At 45.7% G+C, this 19,203-nt stretch overlaps 1 protein-coding gene across 1 annotated transcript in view; it reads left to right on the forward strand.

The window, feature by feature from the left end:
- Positions 1-509: 509 nt before the first annotated feature.
- The window catches only part of LOC146045538 (synaptotagmin-1-like), a 55,502-nt gene continuing 36,808 nt past the window's right edge, over positions 510-19,203 (forward strand). Inside the window, exon 1 of the mRNA XM_083164454.1 lies at positions 510-637. The gene's annotated coding sequence lies outside the window, so the exon portion shown is untranslated. The remainder of the gene's footprint in view (positions 638-19,203) is intronic.

Below are 19,203 nucleotides of genomic sequence, written 5' to 3' on the forward strand. Positions count from 1 at the left end.
ACCCTGCAGCCTGTGTTCTATTGCACTTCTGCAATCCCTCACCCTGCGACCTGTGTTCTATCAACACCACTGATGCACTCCCTCACCACACAGCCTGCGCTCAAAGGGGACAGGGATGGCTGTCCCATTTGACCCTCCCCCTGATGCCTGGCCTGATAACAGCAGGCAAAGAAGGAGCCATAAGAGACGGAGGCCCAGGGTAACATACCTCCTGTGGCCCCCTTTAATCCATCTCTGTCCCAGGTAGAGTGGGCCTTATCTCAAAGATATGCAGATTTATACACAAATATAAGTTGCAACCATTTGGCTGCCAACTCTACATGAAATCCCGGATATCTTTATTTCTACTTTTGTAATGAATCTTTTGCATATTAGCATATGTGCATAAATAAACTAATTATTAGTCTCTTAACTTGCAAGTGTCATTAATCGTTCATTCTTTGGCCTGCAGTAAAGCACATGATCACCTGCAGGCATGCTTACCAGCCAAAAGAGTTAAGTAATATCAGGTGTTTTATTAAGAAGGGCAGGTTAGACTTGTTGATCTAGTACAGTGTGCAACAATCTTTGAGCATATGCCACATGCAGCTGAGATGAGAGCATATATCTGGCTGTTTCTACAATAATACATGGAAAGGTACTGTTTTAAATATTATATAAGCTTCCAAATGCAGTGTTTTGTGCAGTATACTGTAACTTTCAACGTTTTCGTGACTATTTGTGTATACTGAATATAACATAATGCTGTTCACAGCTGAAGTCAAAACAGTTTAGGAGACAGAGCTAATCATTTGTACATGGAATTAGTAGTTAATAGGTTTGTTTTTTTCATGATCTGAGTGTATTGTTCTGTAGACTGGCATTGATTCAAAGAAGAAACTTTTAATTAGGATCGTATGGTGACGGCAATCTGAAACTGATGTGCTTACTTTAGTTGTGATGGTCGACATTATGTTGAAAATAGTTTTTCATAGTCATAGCTTGACTTCTTTCTTTGTTTAAATAAGAGCAATGTGACGTTTATTGGGTGATTTGAATATGTAAACAAAATACTATTTATTTTTATGACTGCAACATGAGCTTCATTATTTTTTTTTTTTTTAATATCTATTTTATACATTCAAAACTGGTGGGGAAAGAGTGTGTGTGTGTGTGTGTGTGTGTGTGTGTGTGTGTGTGTGTGTGTGTGTGTGTGTGTGTGTGTGTGTGTGTGTGTGTGTGTGTGTGTGTGTGTGTGTGTGTGTGTGTGTGTGTGTGTGTGTGTGTGTGTGTGTGTGTGTGTGTCAGTCAAAGTGGACTACCTGACCCTCTCCTTCATGAAGAAAATGCTCTGTTTCTGGACTTCCCTGGTAATTTATGATTGCCGACACCTTTCTTAGCGATTACCTAGCTCACCACAGGTGATAGCAATCATACATTACCAGGGAAGTCCAGAAACAGAGCATTTTCTCCCTGAAGACAGGGTCAGGTAGGAAACCCTGATATTATATATATATAGAGAGAAAGAGAAATGGAAGAGGCGGCACTCAAATGGGATTTTTCAAAAGTGTATTGTGGCAAAAGAAAGGACCAACGTTTTGGGGTCTTAATCACCCCTTTGTTAAGGTGCAAGTGGAAATCCAAAAAGCATAAACATTCACAAGAGTGCATAGGAGGTTATTCAATTTACCTATCAGAATGATCCAGCGACCTTCCTTATTCTTATGGGAGTCAATTAGGTCAAAAGTTAGATGGGATGCTAAAAGGATAGAGACTCCACGTTTGCGATGCGATTTTTAATTGTATAAGCACCCGAATGGGTGCTTACAATGTTAAATGCATCCCCACGCCAGCCCCACCATCAATGCGAACCCGAAGCGCAGCGGTACACGTCCTCCAACCTTTTCATACCCCCACTATCCACGTCGGCGTGGAGTTTATTCTAAATAGTGTGGCGAGCGCAGCGAGCCACCGAGCCCGAAGCGTGGTGAGCGGACACGTATTACTTTACATGTATTCCGCGTCCCCTCGCGGGGCTCGCTGCGCTTGCCACGCTTCTGGCTCGGTGGCTCGCTGTGCTCGCCACACTATCTAAAATCAACTCCACGCCGACGTGGATAGTGGGGATCTGAAAAGGTCGGAGGACGCGTACCGCCGCCCCTCACGGGCTCACTACGCTTGCCACGCTTTGGGTTGGCGTTGATAGTGGGGGGCATTTAACATTGTAAGGGCCCATCAGGGTGCTTGTACAATAAAAAATCGTATACCATCGCATTGTATGCCATTGTATGGCATAAGATGCCATACAATTTTTTTTATTGTACAACATCTTGTCGCATCGTATACCTTATTTAGTCTTATGGTATACAATGCAATAGGCGCCGTGCTAGGAAACAAGTACCGAAATTTTCAACCCGGTAACTTGTTCTTCTGTGTGAAGGTGTATCAGGCTGCTCCCGGCAAAATGACACAGCATTTGAAATGCTGTGTATTTGCCAGGATTTTCAGACTTTTCTGTCTGAAAGGGGTATTATACTGAACAGCCTTGTATTGCACAGCCAGCGATGGACTGGGCCGCTGAATCAGCCCTGGCATTTGTGAATGCATGTGATCTTTGTCATGCACGTGCACACGTGGGCACACATACACCACGTATAAGCGTGCTGCCTCTCCCGGCTTGCAGGAGAGAAAGTGAGGAAGCGGCGTGTGATGCCCCCCTCTCCTGGACCTCAGCAGCGGACATTAAGAGTCCAGCCGCGCTCTCTATGTGCTGATCGGGAGGCGGAGACTTCACCTTGCATGAAGAAACCGGCCCACCTGGCTATCAGCCTCACTGGTATTTGACAGATGGCCAGTCCAGCCCTCTGGGGTTAAGCATCTGCACAGTTAAGCGCGTGTGCAGATGCCTGGTGCAAGTGGGCATGACCAACTGCTTGTTCGCCATCCCATTCGCACCTAGCAGTGCGTGGAGTGGCGGCAAGGGGTCATACCCATGGAAACGTCCAGCCTTTCATGGGCGCTCCCATGAAAATGCTCGGTGTTCCCATGTAAATGCGCCCGTGACACGGGTGCAGGGGGCAGACAGCTGACATCGGCGTATGTCAGCTGCCCGCCCGCTTCCCTACAGGGTGCCCGCAGATCTAAGAAAACACAGAGGTGTCTTAGGTCTGCAAACGACTACAAAATCATTCGATGGTTTTCGACCATCGAATGATTTTGTCCTCGCACGCAAGCCTGCGAATGGAGGCAGTTCAGGATTAAGGTTTTGGATTGAATGGAAACAGGTCCAAATTACATAATGTTAGCAGTTTTATAATTTTGTGGGGGGGGGGGGGGGGTAGGCTGTCAGTGGGGCAGGAGGGATCGCAGAAGAGATGGGAGATTCCTGCTTCTGTTCATCCTACATCCATTCAGGGGAAACATTTACTTATTATGTGATAAATGGGTTCCTTCATGTTGGATAGAAGTTCAACATCGCTGGGTATCACTGGGTATGTACTCAACATTCCAATTATGATTTTATGCTGGTCTCTTCTCTGTTCTTTAACTGCAGAATTGGTGGCAGGTGGGCAGTCTATGTTCTGGAATTAGTGACTACATGCTTTTGCCAGTCTTAACTATTGCTGGAGTTTTATTGCAAAGCATCATACTGTATGTAGATTATTCTAAAGGATGAAACTAAGGGTGTAATTCAGGTTGGCTCGCGACATGCGAATATCCCCGCCGCATTGCATATAGACGTTTAGCATAAACATCCATTCAAGGGGAGCGTACCGGGGCCCATCCGATGGCCGCTGGCCATCTAATGATTTTTCCCCTGTTCGCAAATAGAAGTCAGTCTTGGCTGATCTCTATTTGCGGCATCCGGCTCCAAGAACGGAGTGGGCACTGACGTCATGTGATGGCAGCCACCCACCACCAAAAGCCATTGGTCCTCCTGCATTCACATGGGTACGCCCAGCATTTTCTTGGATATATATATAGATTCTATATACCAGTGGTAGCCAACCCTAGCCCTCAAGAGCTACAAACAGTTCACATTTTCCAGACAACCTAGCTGCTGCACAGCTGCACTCATTAATCACTGACACATTTTAAAAGATACACAGATGGAGCTAAGTAGCTCACTTGTGATTCTGTGAGGAGACCTGCAAAACATGCACTGTTGGTAGCTCTCGAGGACTAGGGTTGGCTACCCCAGCTATATACAATGAAATGAAATTCCTGGAGTTAATGGACGGTCTCGCTGCCAAGACACAGCCGGGCATGCATATAGATTCATATGCATGCCTGGCTATTGTTATCTACACAGCAGCTGAGGCAAGAAGCAGTAGCATATTTATAATGGGTGCAGTGTGTGCATTGCACCCTGGCCCCTGCGAGGGGGTGTGGTACACTTGAAAAATGTGCATGTTGACTGTGTAGACATTCGGGACAAAAATAACAAGAAAACGTCGTCCTTTTGACTGTCGACCTAATGCTTGTGTCGACCTGCCAACCCTGTCGACATTAGCCATGTTGACCTATTTCAAGTGTCAACCTAAAACGCGTCGACCTTTAGTGGTCGACCCAATGCAAGTTGACCTAAATTGGGTCGACCCAATGACCCATACCCTGTGAAGAGATACGGTGTACATAGTATCTATTCATGCGACAAGGCACATGCAGGCTGTTTTAGCTGAGAGCCAATAGGACCAGGGGCGGCGCCCTGATAATACAGTCTAGCATGAAGACTAAAGGTGGCCATACACATGCAGATTTATCTGCAGATCTGGCTGGTTGGAACAAAATCCTGGTTATGGATGAGAGCAAATGACAGTTGACCATTTGCTTGGAAATGCTGGAAAACTGACAAACTGTCACTCACCCATAACCTTGTTTTTGTTCCAACCAGACAGATCTGAAGATAAATCTTACTAGTGTATGGGCACCTACACATTTCTCTTTATTACTGTATAAAAACTTTACCTTCCAGAAAAAGAAAGCATAAAAAAACAAAATAATATTTTTCATGACAGGTAATTTTTGATGGTTTTATTGATGTTTAAAGATCAGGAAGTCAGGGTAAAATATTACCTACCCTTCAGCAGGTAAAGGATAGGAGTAAAATTATCTTTTTATTCAAACTTTGTGTACTTAAAGGGTGTATACCTTTCCTTTCTTTAGATTCAGCCTTCCTAAATAAACATGACGCCAGGAGATAAGGTCCAGAGAACACATATGGTATGTGTCTCTGCACAGTACAGAAGTGATATAATTATCTTGCTGTTAGAGGCTGACATTTACCTCAGTCAGGTTTGACAGGAATCGTGAGAGATTGTACAATGCTTGAGGCGCTACTACCTGGCAAGGAGGAATGGATCATCTATACCACAGGTTCTAAAACCCCACACAGTGCATGTTTTGCAGGTCTCCTCACAGAGGGGTTTATTCTAGTTCATTCTTTCTGACAAAATCCTTCTTAAGGCCCCCATACATTAGGCCGACTTGTCCTAGGGACAAGTCGGACCCAATTTACCTGCGAGCCGCCCGGCAGCTCCCCGGGAGGCTCACATACAATTTGGCACTTGATGTGCCATTTTTACATGGGATAAATCGCATGCGATTTATCCCATGTAAAAAAAACCCCGGGGAGCTGCAGGGCGGTGAGCAGTAGTGGGGGCGGGCAGCGGCAGTAGTGGGGGCGGGCAGCGGTGGTGGGGGCGGCCAGCGGCGGTAGTGGGGGCGGTCAGCGGCGGTGGGGACGGGCGGCGTTTGCGGTGAGCGCAGTGTACTTACACATAGCAGCAGCGGCGGGGACGGGACGCGCAGTGGCGGCTATTATATTTTTAAAATACTTGTCAAATGACCGGCCGCTCTCTGATTGGCTGAGAGCTCTCCGGCCAATCAGAGAGCGGCCGGTCATTTGACAAGTATTTTAAAAATATAATAGCCGCCACTGCGCGTCCCGTCCCCGCTGCTGCTATGTGTAAGTACACTGCGCTCACCGCAAACGCCGCCCGTCCCCACCGCCGCTGACCGCCCCCACTACCGCCGCTGGCCGCCCCCACCACCGCTGCTGCTATGTGTAAGTACACTGCGCTCACCGCACACGCCGCCCGTCCCCACCGCCGCTGGCCGCCCCCACCACCGCTGCCGCTGGCCGCCCCCACCACCGCTGCCGCTGGCCGCCCCCACTACTCCCCCGGTGTCTGTATGCATATGCCTGTCAGGTGGCAGGCATATGCATACAGGGAGGTCGGACGTGATCGTATGTACAGACCGTCCGACCTCCCTGATCCGGTCCGATGCGCACGGGACCGCGCATCGGATCGGATCAAATGTCACATTCCTACGATTTTGGGCCGATTTCATCCGATTATCGGCACAAAGTGCCGAAATCGGATGAAATCGTCCCAAAATCGCATAGTGTATGGGGGCCTTTAGATGGACAAAACCATGTGCACTGCAGGGGGGCAGATGTAGCATGTGCAGAGAGAAATAGATTTGGGTGAGCTATTTTGTTTCTGTGCAGGGAAAATACTAACTGCATGATTTTACACTTCAATATAGATCTCACTTTGAAGAAAATCCCCACCCAAATCTAATTCTCTCTGCACAAGTTAAATCTGCCCCACCTGCAGTGCACATGGTTTTGTCCATCTAAGAAGGATTTTGTCAGAAAGAATGGACTAGAATAACCCCCAGAATCACAAGTGAAATAATTAGCTCTACCTGTGGATTTTTTTAAAATGTGTCAGTGAGTAAGGAATGCACCTGTGCACCTGTAGGGTGACTTGGAAAAGGTGAACTGTGTGGGGTTCTGAGAACCGAGTTTGCGAACCCCCTGATCTATACTGTTGACTTGCCTCCTTTAAAACACATTTTTTTCTACTAGTGTCCGAATTGTAAAGCGCAACGGAATATGTTGCGCTTTATAAGAAAAATAAATAAATAAAAGTAAATAAATAGTGTTATGGTGCCCATACACTCATATGCCAACTTACACACAAGAAAATACTGTAAGATCTGTCTTATCCTTCCACGGGATACTTACAAAGCAATAGGAACTATATACACCACACTCCTCCCAACTTAGATAAATGCAGACAAATTGTAAATGTAGCACTACACAAGGTATATGTTACCCTAGAAGGCTACAAATCAAGCCTTTGGGGTGCCTTACGAACTCTGTCTGGGTAACAATGTTTAAATTCCCTAGAGACAGGCTGTTCCACTGAAGTCACACCAGAAGGTTCAGGGTCAGTTGTTGTCACTAGGGGAATCTCTTGTTCAGGTGACTCCATTCTAGGCATTGGAACAGTCTCTGTAGTCAACCCAGAGGGGTATACATTTTCCTCAGTGTAAGGAACAGTCTCTGTACCAGGCCATGGGGGGTAAACATAAACCCCTACATCACTAGCTTGGCTGTGTCCAGATTTCGACTCACCAGTCATCTGCCTCCTGGCCTCAATTATTTGATCAATGTGTCATTGCCACAATTCCCCTCCAACTTCAATCACATACATCAGTGGGCCAGATTTTGAAGAAACTATGCCCGGTTGCCATTTGTCTCCTCTGTAGTCACAGACAAGCACCTTTTGGCCAATGTCGAAGGATCGTGTAGGTTTCTGGTAAACAGTTTAAAACTGTTTGTTTTGTACCTTTCTTCTCACATCTGGTTTTATCAAGTCCCACTGAGACCGCAAGTTACGCTGCATAAAAAGCACAGCAGGTGGTTGACCAGTAGTAGAGTGCTCAGTTCTATGATATATGAAAAGGAAGTTGTCAATCTTATGTTGTAAAGGCAGATGTTCCTGGTGTGCAGACTTGATAGCCTTTTTGAACGTTTGTACAAATCTTTCAGCCAAACCATTAGTGGCTGGATGGTGTGGAGCTGATGTGAAATGTCTGTGCCATTATCTTGCATGAACTTTTTGATTTCATTCGACACGAATTGTGGTCCATTGTCACTGCATACTTGCTCTGGTAGACCATTTCTGGCAAAGATGGTTCGTAGAACAGCAATTGTTTTCTCAGACGTAGTGGATTTCATATTTATTACCTCTGGCCATTTTGAATGAGCGTCCACTGCAATAAGAAACACACAATTCATGAATGGACCAGCAAAGTTGTTATGTGTATGGGGCTGTGGATGGTGAATTTTGAACTCCTTGACTCCATTCACATCCTTTTGTCAATGTTTCGATTTGCCCATCGATTCCTGGCCACCACACATAGCTTCTATCAAGACTCTTCATTTTTACTGTGCCCAGGTGCCCCTCATGTAAGTTTTCCAACACTCTTTTTCTCAATTTGGGTGGTTTTACCACTCTGGAACCACACAACAGAGTTTCTTGACAGACAGAAAGTTGATCCCTCCTGGCTGAAAACCCATAATATTGAGCATTGCCATGTTTAGGCCAACCTTTGAGAGTTAATTCCATTACTTTAGATAAGATTGGGTCTCTCCTTGTTTCCCGATTGATCATGTCATTGGTTATAGGTAGCTGTTCTATTAACATATTGTGATAAATGTTCAGGTCATCTTGGTCACTGGCTTCATTGCCTTGGGGCAAGGGAGAACGTGATAGACCATCAGTGTTGCCATGTAGTTTTGTTCCTTTAAACTCAATGTCATATGAGTGTGCACCCAGGAATAATGACCAACGTTGAAGACGAGCAGCAGTCATGACTGGAACTCCCTTTTTGGGAGTTAAAAATTGACACCAATGGTTGATGATCAGTTACTAATGTGAAGCTTTGTCCGTACAAAAATTTATGAAATTTCTTCACTCCCCATACTAGACTTAAGGCCTCTTGATCAATTTGTGCATAATTCTTCTCTGCTGCAGTCAAGGACCGTGAGGCGAATGCAATTGGTTTCTCACTTCCATCTCTTAGTTGATGTGACAACACTGCTCCAATGCCATATGGTGAGGCATCACATGCCAGTCTGATCAGCAGTGTTGGATCAAAATGAGTAAGGACTTTATCAGATGTAATCAATCTTTTTGTTTCTGCAAAGGCTTCCTCAGTCTTTTGTCCACTTCCAACGAGCACTTTTCTGTAGTAAGGCATTTAGTGGGTGTAGGACTGTGGAGATGTCTGGTAAGAACTTGTGATAGTAATTGACTAGACTCAAGTAAGATCTTAGCTGCGACACAGACTGGGGCCGGGGTGCTTGCAGTACTGCTTCAATTTTGTCAGCCATCTTGTACAGGCCCTCTCTATCAATTATATGTCCACAGTAGGAAATGCTTTCTTGGAAAAATGCACATTTGTTTTTATTTACTCTGAGTCCATACTCCTGTAGTCAATGTAATACTTTCTCCAAATTATTTAGATGGTCCACGTCATCTTTGCCTGTTACAATTATGTCATCCAGGTAACATTGTGTACCTGGTATTCCTTGCAGGACTATATCTATTGCTCTCTGCCATAGTGCTGGGGCTGAAGATAGTCCAAACACAAGACGGTTATATTGTAATAAGCCTTTGTGTGTGTTGATGGTAAGATATTTCTTGGACGCTTCCTCAATTTCCATCTGTAAATACACTTGAGCTAGAACAATTTTGAAAAAGCGGTTACCCCTGAAAGAGCTGCAAAGATGTCCTCTATTTTGGAAAAAGGATACTGTACAGTTCATAGCACTGGATTTATTGTCATCTTGAAATCGCCATAAATTCGGATACTTCCCATTTTATCCTTCTTTACTACTGGAACTATAGGCGTAGCCCATTCACTCCATTCCACAGGGGAGAGTATACCAGAGTCTTCTAATTTCTGTAATTCCTTCTCAACCCTTGGTCGAATAGCATATGGTACTGTACAAGCTTTATGAAACTTTGGAACTGCCTGTGGATCCACCCCTATTCCGTCGCGGAAAATGGATTGTACAGCATCCAACAGTTTTGAAAGTTCTTTAGTAGCTGCATCACTGCTAGATACATTGGAGGTGGTAGATTGTAACGTGTGAATGGAATGCCAGTCAAGTTGAATTTTCCTTATCCAATCACGAGCCAATAGTGCCGTCCCACCCTGTGGAAGTACGTATAAATACAGTTCATGATTATTGCCTTTGTATTTCACAGAAACCTTTATTTTTCCCAGTGGAGACACCAGTTTGCCTGTGTATGTGCGGAGATTCACTGATGTTTTCTTTAAAGGAATTGTAGCAAATAAGCACTTGTAATCCTTTGCATTTATCACTGACAGAGCAGCGCCTGTGTCTAATTCCATTTTTAAGTCAATACCTGCTACTTTTAAGGTGACCCAAATCACTTGGCACTCTTTTGACCTTACAGAGTGCACATCTAGGCTGCCTAAGCCTTTTTCTGTCCCATTACTATCAGTAGAGTCGGATTCATTGTCGGTTACCTTATGCACCTGGGGTGTTGTATATTTTCTCCCAGAGGCTTTATATGCTTGTGAGCGGTTGGGTGTTTTCCCTGACTGACATGTCCTTTCAATATGGCCTCTTTTCTTACATTTGCAACATACTTTGTCTAAACCAGCACTGACTGGCTTCATGTGAGGACTTCCCACAGCAGGCACAGGGCTGTCTCTGATTCCAATGAATTGGAGTGGTAGAACATTCTGGAGCCTTCTGTTGCAATTCTGATGCATCTCTGGTTGCAGTCTCCATTAAAATAGCTATGGATAGTGCCCTCTCTAAGGTCAGTTTAGGCTCACCCAGCAATGTATTTTGTGTATTTGCACTTATCATCCCACAAACCAATCAGTCTCTTAAGGCATCTGATAACCCTGCTCCAAACTCACAGTGTTCAGATAACTTTCTTAATGCAGCAATGTACTCAGACACACTTTCACTTTGATTTTTTCTGTGACCTGAATCTTTCAGCAATCACTAATGGTTTAGGATTTGGGTGCTTTTGTAAGATGTCCACAATGTCAGTGAATGACTTGGTGGCTGGCTTATCAGGTGTTACTAAACTCCTCAGTAACTGTATGTTTTGGCCACCATCACACTTCGTAAAGACTGCTACTTTCTTGTCAGCCTGCACACAGTTAGCATCACAGTACAATTCCACTCTCTCAATATATGTAGCACAGTCCTCTATAGCACTATCAAAAGCAGCTATTGTGCCAATATATCCTGACATTTTGCCTTAATGTCCTCTTTCCTCTCTTCTGTATATTAAGAATGATAGAACTCACATGCTCCTGTATTCAGCGATGGCTGTCTGCATGTGCTGCCCTTTTTCACCCCATAATTGTGTAGAGTTAGTCCTGTGGCATTCCACTGATCACTGGAGCAATACTGAAGAATAGGTTTTATCCTCGTCGCCAGTGTTAAGTCTGTAACTTATATTATATCAAACCTTCATAAAGGAGGACACAGGAGTTCAGCATGCTTCTTTACTCATAAACTGCAGGGAAGGAACTTACACACAAGAAAATAAGCTCTGTTGTATCCTTCCACGGGATACTTACACAGCAATAGGAACTATATACATCACAGTGATCACTTCTGCAATTTGATAGATAGTATGTGCAACACAAACTATCTATCGATGCAACATTTGACCGGCGGGTCAGCGCATCACGTGGCATGGTTCACAAAATGTGCATACAATCATTCCATTTATCGAACAGTAATTGAATGATTGTATTCAATATCTCATAAGTGTATGGGCTACATTACAGAAATAATTAAATGTCTGTGTTGCTCACCCTCCCTTTTGTGATTCTTTTATTGTGACCTCAGCGGGGAGCAGCATTTTTAGTTATACCACTCTATATAAAAAAAAAAATGGCAATAAATGATTGTAAAATAAATTATGCTTCGCTATTCTCAAATTACCCCTTCTTTCAAAGTGAACCGTTGATCCGCCTAAAAAAATTCTGCTGGATCCCAGCTCTCGTTAGTGACCCGTTTTGCCCATCTTTAACAGCCATATACCAGTCTAGTTAATAGATCACTGCACGTTTTTTCCCGTTCACTGCTGTCTATGAACTAAAGGCAGCTCACACACGAAAAGTACAAGGGGCAGATAGCTGTCACAGACAAAGAAGAGACCACTATGTTCCTGCCCTCACCAAGGTACATACATACACCTTATTCTCCACACCATGCAGGACATCGCGCTAGTACCCCTGCCACCCACTGCTTCTCCCTGTCACCCACTGCTCCCCATCACCCTCTGCCTACCCTTGCCTTTTGTTGTCACTGTTTTCCTCTAGATGTCAACATCTCCCTCTGTTCCCTTTCCTTCTGTCAAACTGCGCCTTCCAATGCTTTATACTGTCACACTCTTCCTCTCCATGTTACCCACTGGTTCCCCGTGCCCTTCTCACACACCTGCATTCCATTGTCACCTTTTTCCTCCCCCTGCTTTATACTATCACCCTTTGCCTCTCCCTGTCATCCACTGCTGTGTAACATATTGCGAACAAGGGTTGGGGAGGAGAGGAGCCACATTACATTTTTGAACCTGGGCCAACCCCTCAAGTTCTGCCACTGGTGCATCCACATATATAGCACAAATTCACTGCAAAGATAAAAGTTGCTTTTATATATACCCTAGGAGTGATTTGACCTAGGCCTTTATATTTTTGCTATGCTTCTGTAGTCTCCTAGAGCTGTGGTTCTCAACCTCAGTCCTCAGGACCCCCAACAGTGCACATTTTCCAGCTCACCTGGCTGCTGCACAGGTGCACTCATTAATCATACTCACCTCCCAGGGATCGGCTCCTTCTCTGACCTCTGGAGCTGTAAAGTGAACTGCTGCTTTGCAGCATCCCTTTACTGCACCGGTTGTCACAGAGCAGCAGGAAGCCTGGAGACTAGAGCAAGGATCACCAGACCCTGGGGAGGCGAGAAGGAATTGTTTTAATTTTTTTTACGAAGTGATCAACTTGTGTATCCATTGGACAGTGTGTCCAGCTTATCACATTGGCCATGCTCCTGCACTACTTTGCAGAACCCCTGATTCTCGTGTAAAGGGCCCCATACATCAGCAATTAATTGTGACAATTTTCAGATATGGAGATGATTGCCACAATTAATTTTAGATGTGTGGGCTCCCCCTTTTGGCAATCCCAATCAAAATCGCCAATCGATTGCTTAATTAGGTTTTTAAACATGTTTAATAATCTGGTATTATCTGCAGATCTTTTTTATATGTGTGGGCATTCCCAATTTGTCTTCTTCATCTATTTACATTATGAACAGCTGAAATGACAATCGATTGGGGCAATTTCCAGATATGAAGATGCAATCTTTAGATGGAAAAATCTGCCGATCACTGAAATAAATCTGTAATGTGTGGGCAAAGTCAGATAGATTGTAAAATCCATTTATCTGGCCAAAAAATCCCTATATCTGGAAATCCATAAATTGTGATTGCTAATGTATGGGGCCCATGAGCTGGCGTTCTTATCTTAAGGGCTCACTGCAATTTTTTTTCTTCTTTGAATTTTTTTTATCACTTTCGCCTCAGACCACATTTCTCATTATAGGTGTGGGAAATGCTATCTGGTTATTAAAAAAAAAGTATGTGAAAACAGCTCGGAAAATACAAAAGAAATGTGAAAAGGGTGTAAAAATAATGTTAAAAAAATAGACCCCTCAATGAACAATACGTTATTCGGACCCAGGGTCAGAGTTGCATGCAGTAGCATCTGTATTTGCTTCTTTTATCTCAGTTGAGTCTGAAACTTTATGATAATACTAGTATAACATGCTTACCGACTCTTCCGGGAGTGAGGGGGGCATGCAGTGGCGTAGCTACCATATGGCAGCCACTGCGGCCAGGGGCGTAGCGAGGGCGGAGCCACCGGAGCACGCGCTCCGGGCTCAGAGAGATCAAATGGCGCCGGAGCCGTGTGCCACCGGCTCCCCTGCCCTGCTTCCCCGCCCAGCTGCAGCGCTTAGTTACAGACTTACACACAGTGCTAGTTGGAGTGTAGGTGCCGAGATTTTGCTGCCTGTGACTCAGAGGCACCCGGCAGGTCAGAGCAGCAGGGACAGTGGCATCATGGGAATTGTAGTTTATATGTTACTGCTCAAACTTTGAGCAGTTAACGTTTAAACTACAAATCCCATGAGGCAATGCTTTGCCCTGGGAGGAAGTCTCACACAGTTGATCTTGTTGTGAGACAGACTGAATAGGAACCGCGCTGGTGGGATCAGGATGCCTACATGCATGCAGGGTCAGTGAATGCATACTCTCCAAAATTTGAGGGGCAGAAATCGGTACACACTTAGGAAGGGGGCGTGGTCACGGGCAAAGTGGGCGTGGTCACATGCAAAGTGGGCGTGGTCACGTCTCCTTTCCGAATGTGTCATGGGCAGTTTTTTCCCCACATTATTCTTGTGGCCCGACACAGTGTGAAATAACATAGTGGCCCTGGGCGGCATATGGCAGTGAGGGTGCCCCCTGGCTGAGCACCTGATGAAGCTGATGAGCTGCTGGCATATTAAATCAATATATTTAATATACTTATTTTTTAAATAATATATTAAATATACTGATTTAATATGCCAGCAGCCCACTTCTAAAACTAATCCACCAGTCAGACACAGTCACAATGTCCAGGCTATACCCCCACCACGCTCACTGGAATGAGATTTTGTGACAGTGACTCACGGAGAGGATGATCTCTCTCAGGAGGCGTTGGTGCACTGCAGCTTGAACATGTTAGGCAGCTGGGCTGAGCTCCGGGTCAACAGGGTCAGACTCCTCAGATCCCCCCTCATGTGTGCCCCGGCTGGCGGCCGCCGCGCACCTGCCAATCTGCCTCTGCCTCACATGATCTTTCGCGCCGACAGTGAGGCAGGGCAGTACAGTTGTCTCTCCGTCCCCTGAGCACACAGACTGTGCGCAGGGTACGGCGCTGGTGCTGCAGTGACGTCATGACGTCATGCAATGCCCGCCGGCGCCGCAAGGGACACTTGGGAACGGGAGGGGAGAGCCGGGCACCGCAAAGAGCAGAAGACACTTGAAAAAAATGCACAGAACACTTGGGAATGGGAGGGGAGAGCCAGGCACCGCACAAAGCAGAGGACACTTAAAAAAAAACGGTACTGTACCGACAAAATCGGTACAGTTGGAGGGTATGTGAATGCTGTTGAGTTGACAAGGCTGTCCTGGAGGGAGATAGCTCTAGAGTTCTCTCCCTCCCCCTACCTCCCCTGTGTTTATCGAAGCAGGAGCAGCAGCGTCAGAAGGAGGACTCCTACATGCACAATATGTGCTGACTTTTTCACTGACTTGGTAAAGATCTGTTTTTGATAAGATAAATAAATTGGTAGCTTATTCACTTATTCATCATTATTTGTTACTATTCACCTCCTGCAAGCAAATTGGTGTGGGTGTGTGTACATATATATATACACATGTATAATGGGCATCATGTGTGGCTTATGTGCGATTGGAATTACGGCATGTGGCATTACGTGTAATGTGCATTAAGGTGTGTCCTGTAATGTTAGCTTGTGCCCCCTTTTTGCCACGCTAGAGCCCTGCCTACTACAAATCTGGGTCTGTGTGTGTGTGTGGGGGACGCGAAACATGCTCCGGGCACCATGGCTCCTAGCTACACCACTGACTGCGGCAGCTTAAGGGGGTTGAAGCCAGCGGGGTGGGGAGGGGTGCCGATGCCGGTGCACACACATTCGGCAGGCTGGCTAAGTTGACAGGGACTGACAGGCGGGGCTAGAATGGGCATTCCGTCAGTTTAATAAGGAGGCGCCTCTGGCAGCCCCCCTTTCCCGGCTCCTGGCAATAAACTACCTCACTGGCTGCAGGTGATGGGGACAGGTAGGGGGCGGAACTACATACCCTCCGTGCACTGATGGTCACCTCTCTTGGTGCCTAGCAGCTGGCCTATGACAGAGCTGCTCCACTCCACAGCCACAGGTGTTGGGCCCGGATCCAGCCATCCCTGGTGTCTGCCTCCCTTAATAGAGCAGACCATACTGCAGTAGAAGCAGGGCCACAATGCTAAACATGGAAGCCTTGGCTTCCCGGGGGCCACAACGCTGCCTAAAGTGGAAAAATCATTCAAATGTGAGTAGTGACTGAATGATTGTTCCTCTTTGCAGGTGCATGCGAGTTGTGTAGTGCGGGGATTCTGTCTGTAGAGGGAGTGCATTCAGCAGGTTGGCGGGCAGCATTTACCTGCTCGCTAGGCAGCAAATATTCCCAGCCTAGCGATCAGATGTGACCCGGTCCCATGTACTATAAGCACAGCTTGAACCCATTTTTCAATTACCTGGGCAGGACCCGGGAATGCTGCATAAAAGGGGTATTATATAGCACCACAATATTCCACTGCACTGTGCACTTACTAACCAACTGTAATAAATCAAGACCATGATTTGATCTCCCTGCTTGAAAGCTTATATGCTACAGATCGATGTTGCGCTACAGCCGCATGTGTCTGTTTGGCATGCCAATGTCGCACCCACTGCATCGAATCGCTGCGTCATGCCATCTGACAAAACTATGGCGGCGATTCTGTTCTAAGCCCTAGCGCGGCACAAGAGGCATCAAGGTGGAGCACTTAAGTTGGAAAATGACTAAACTTGCAACTAAGCACACCCGAGTACCGGCCTTCTCCTGCTTAGCAGCTCACTGGTTAGAAGAGCTCCCTACTGGCACTATTCACTTTGTACCACCTTGCAGGTAACAGTACAGTTATAAAATGAAGTGCTATTGTCTTCCGTGCTTGTCAGTGACGTAAGTTTGTGCCAGTTGCCCGGAGGCAAGATAAATACTGGTGTCCCCCCAATAGTTCAATCAGTAAGGTGTCTGTCTCCAGTAAGACAGTTCATGGGTTCTAATACAGGGTGTGACACTTGCACAAATTATTTTAGGAGGGGGAGTCAGCCACAGAAGCGATATTAGCGACTTTCAATTAACTGATTCAAAATCACAGGGGAGGAGAGGTGCCCCCTTGGGAGAAGGAGCCCGGCGGCAGATAACTCCATTGCCTCCCAGAGTTCTGCCTCTGGTGCTTGTAAAGCTGGCCATACATCAGAAAGATCGATCTTAAGATCGATTGCGCTCATGATTGTGTACAATTTCCCTTGAAATCCCGGCAGTCCTTGGTGGTTTTTGGACACACAATCTGCATACAATCCATCATACAATCAGTCATACAATCCATCTGCAGCATGATTGTGTATACAAGATGTGCACACAATCTGCATACAATCCATCATACAATCAGTCATACAATCCATCTGCTGATTGATTGTATGATTGTGTACATAAGATGTGCACACAATCTGCATACAATCCATCTTACAATCAATTGAGATTGTATGATTGGGTACAATATCTTTCTGATGTATGGCCACCTTTAGCGATCACCTGTCCCGAAAAACTGTGACGTTCTTAAGGTGACTGCCAGGCTGTACCAATGTAACTTTCTGAGGGAACCATTGCTTTATGTACATTGTGCTATAGTGCTTGCAGGGCAGCTAAAAGCCAAAGGGCCAGATGTACTAAGCCTTGAAAAATGATAAAATGCAGAGTGATAAACCACCAACCAATCAGCTCCTACCTGTCGTTTTTTTAAACACAGCCTGTGACATGGAAGGTATGGAACTGATTGGTTAGTGGTTTATCACTCTCCATTTTATCACTTTTAAGCTTAGAACATCTGGTCCATAGTCTCCTTCACACAAAACAAGCATTAGATCATACATGCCCGTTGTATAACCTTTGTTACATGCATGTGGACAGTATGAAGTCCCTGTGGGCTCATAAATATGTGTTTAGCAGCATTACAGTATTAGCCTAGGGCACCTGGAACCTTTACTAAGGCCCTGTCTGTATAGGACACATTTATTTTCACATATCCAGGGCCAGATGTATTAAGCTTGAAAAGTGATCAAATGGAGAGTGATAAACCACCAGTCAATCAGCTCCTAACTGTCATGTCACAAGCTGTATTTGAAAAATGGTAGCAGAATCTCCATTTTATCTCTTTTCAAGGCTTTGTACATCTCGCACTAAATCCTTACACAAGTATCGAGTTGTCTGCTGCCTGAAATCAAAATAGCAAAGTGAGGTTACTGAGGCATGACTGTCCAGTTCTCCAATAGTTAAAAGGATACAAGTCTGCCTTCATGATGCTTGCCACATTGTGACATCAGGGACAGCAAAGCACAGTTATTGAGGCATACTGTTCTGCTCTGTGATATCTGAAAGGAGATACAGTAGGTGTAAATGTAGGGTACTTGCCGCATCAGCAACCACACAGTGCAGTTAGTGAGTCACTGACCTTCTTGCTTGGCCAATGTTAGAGTGATGCTTGTACAAACGCCACGTTTACTGCACAAAGAGTAGTGAAGTCTGTTCTTCAGTTAGTAAAGTTAATCTTGTTTATTCTCGGTGTTTAAAACAGAATATAAGTTCAATACACATCCCCTGGCATGTTAGAGAGTGGACACATCCCCTGGCATGTTAGAGAGTGGACACATCCCCTGGCATGTTAGAGAGCGGACACATCCCCTGGCATGTTAGAGAGCAGACACATCCCCTGGCATGTTAGAGAGCGGACACATCCCCTGGCATGTTAGAGAGCGGACACATCCCCTGGCATGTTAGAGAACGGATTCTTGCAGCCTGGAAGCGGGCAGCATTTACCTGTTTGCTAGGCTGCAAACATACGCTGCCTAGAAAACAGGTTTGAATCAAAGGCCCAAAGAATTGCGGGGGCCCTAGGACATCTGCCCAGGAAGCCCATGTGTTAAGATGGCCCTGAGTAAGTGTTTTCCTAACCAAGAAAGATTGCCTCTCCTCTGCCCTTGGAACTGTAGGATACAGAAGCAGCCACAGTATAGCCCATAAAGCTCAGCCTAGCATGTTCCATATCGGGGAGATGCGTCTCCTGCAATCAGGGCCGACTCTACCACTAGGCACCTGCCTAGGGCGCCAGGATCTAGGGGGGCGCTACCAAGTCTGCCTATCAAAAAATCCAGGATGTCTGTGAGGATCCTTGTTGTACTTAATGCAGATTGTTGCTGTGGAACCTCTACGACCTCACCTCCATACTTTCTCTTGAGGCATACTGCCCTATTTTGATGCCCTCTCTTCCTGTACTCTGTTGTGGGTGGCAAAGGGGAGGGTGCTGGGGACCTCCAGAGAAAGCAGGGGTCTTGCCCACCTACCTGGGGGGCTGGGATGATCACTGCATTTTGGGAGGCTTCCTGTCATTCCAGAATGTTAGGCAAGTATGCAATAAGGGGTTGGAAAATGGTTATTG

The sequence above is a fragment of the Crinia signifera genome, chromosome 11 (genome assembly GCF_055691185.1).
Source record: "Crinia signifera chromosome 11, ASM5569118v1, whole genome shotgun sequence".
Lineage (NCBI taxonomy): Eukaryota > Metazoa > Chordata > Amphibia > Anura > Myobatrachidae > Crinia > Crinia signifera.